Below are 2,488 nucleotides of genomic sequence, written 5' to 3'. Positions count from 1 at the left end.
CTTCTTCCACCAAAGTAGATCTCCATCCCTCCTTATTTTTCTAGATGACTTCACGAGTTGCTGTGGCCAGAAATCCTCTAGTGAGGAGCCTCTCCTAGGCTAGGCTGCTTCTCAGGCAGAATTCACCTAGTCAATTCCTGGGTCCAGGAATAGCCAGCATGGTAGGACTTAGCTGAATTTCCACAACCTTCCCTATCCTAGGCTTACCCTCAGAGCTTAATACTTTACCAGAGTGTAAAATAGTCATTGAAAGCATCACCTCCTGAACCAATCACAAAACCGATCACTTCCTGAAAGATACCAAAAAGAAAACTCCAAAGAATATTGAAGCCAAATTCCAGAATTACCAGGGCAAGGAGAAAAATACTTCAAGCAGCCAGAAAGAAACAAGGAGCTACAATGAGTATTGCACAGGATTGCACAGGATTTAGCAGCTTCTACATTAAAGGATTGGAGGACTTGGAATATAATATTCCAGAAGACAAAGGAACTTGGATTACAACCAAGAATCAACTACCCAGCAAAACTGAGCATAATCTTTTGGGGGGAAAGATGGACATTCAATGAAATAGGGCACTTTCAAACTTTCCTGATGAAAAGACCAGAGCTGAACAGAAAATTGGATCTTCAAATACAAGACTCAAGAGAAACATAGAAAGATAAACAGGAAGTTAAAACAACCACAACACGTCATACAATAAAGTTAAATTTACATCCCTACCCAGATGACACTTGTAACTTTTGAGAACTGTATTGTTATTAGGGCAGTTAGATGGTGTATACATAGACAGAGGGTGTTGTTATAAGTCAACTTTGATGAGATGATATAAAAAAAATGAAGGGGTAAAGAAAAGTAAATATCAGATAGTTTGAAAAGAGAGCAGAGTGCTTTCAACTAGGGCATTATTGGAGACCGTATGACTTCCATTTGGGCTGCAGGTATGTACTTCCCTGGAGGGTGGTAGGTCAGATATTGAGGAATCATGGAATTTCAGAGTTGGAAGGAACCTCTTCTGCCATCTAGTTGAACTTGTACCTCAAAAAGAATCCTGCCTGCAGCATGATCATTATTTGGTCATCTAGAATTTGCTGGAAGATCTCTTCCACTAAGCCAGAATCTAGTCCTTCCTGAGCCAGCCCATTCCACTTTTGGATATCTTTAATTGTTAAAACATTTTACCTTCTGTGAAGTCTCAGTTTACCTTTTTGCTATTTCACCCTTTGTTCCTAATTCTACCCCCAGGGGCCAACCCTAAACATATGAATCCCCTGGCCCCTGGATAGCTTTTCAAATGTGCCTTCTCCCTGACCACGCCCATTTGTCTCCACAAGTATTCCTGATCCCAATGTTCCTATGGCCTGAACTTGAGACTCCTTTTACCATCCTCATTGCCCTCCTGCATACTCCAGTTTATTAATTTCCTTTCTGAAATGTGTCTCCCAGAACTGACCATAATACTCCAGAGCAGGCTGACCACAAGGAGTTCAACGGGAATCTCAAATTATCTGCACTGTGTTATTTCCTTCTTTGACTGCTCAACTTATTGCTAGCTCATAAGGAACTTCTGACAGCAGAAACTTGTCCTTTGGCTACTATAGTCCATGCCAAATCTTCTTTTTTCTTTTTCTTTTTCTTTTAAAAATTAATTAATTAATTTTTAATTTTCAACATTCATTTCCACAAGATTTTGAGTTCCAAATTTTCTCCCCGTCTCTCCCCTCCCCCCCACCCCAAGACAGCTGCATTCTGAGTACCCCTCCCTTCTATCACCTTGCTCCCCTTCTCTTATCTCCTTCCTCTTCTATTTTCCTGTAGGGCAGGATAGATTTCTATACCCCATTGCCTGTATATCTTATTTCCCAGTTGCATGTAAAAACAATTTTTAACATTTGTTTTTAAAGCTTTGGGTTCCAAATTCTTTCCCTTCCTCCCTTCCCACCCATCCTCATTGAGTTGGCAAGCAATTCGATACATGTTATACATGTGCAGTCATGCAAAACACTTCCATAGTAGTCATGTTGTAAAAAACTAACTATATTTCCTTCATCCTATCCCATCCCCTGTTTATTCTATTCTTTCCTTTGACCCTGTCCCTCCTCTGAAGTGTTTGTTTCTGATTACCCCTCCTCCAATCTGCCCTCCCTTCTATCATTCCCCCACTCCTTATCCCCTTCCCTCTCCTATTTTCCTGTAGGGTAAGATAGATTTCCATACCCAATTGAGTGTGTATGATATTCCCTCCTTAAGCCAAATCTGATGAAAATAATATTCACTCATTCCCTCTCGCCTTCCCCCACTTCCTCTCTACTCTTGTCTGTTTATGTGAGATAATTCACCCCTTTCTACCTCTCCCTTTCTCCTTCTCCTAGTATAATCCTCTCTGACCCCTTGATTTTATTTTTTTAGATATCACCCCTTCATCTTCAACTCACCCTGTGCCATCTATCTATCTATCTATCTATCTATCTATCTATCTATCTATCTATC

This window comes from Vombatus ursinus, unplaced genomic scaffold (genome assembly GCF_900497805.2).
Source record: "Vombatus ursinus unplaced genomic scaffold, bare-nosed wombat genome assembly UNPS02005459.1, whole genome shotgun sequence".
In the NCBI taxonomy this organism is placed as follows: domain Eukaryota; kingdom Metazoa; phylum Chordata; class Mammalia; order Diprotodontia; family Vombatidae; genus Vombatus; species Vombatus ursinus.
Note: the sequence above shows the minus strand (reverse complement) of the source record.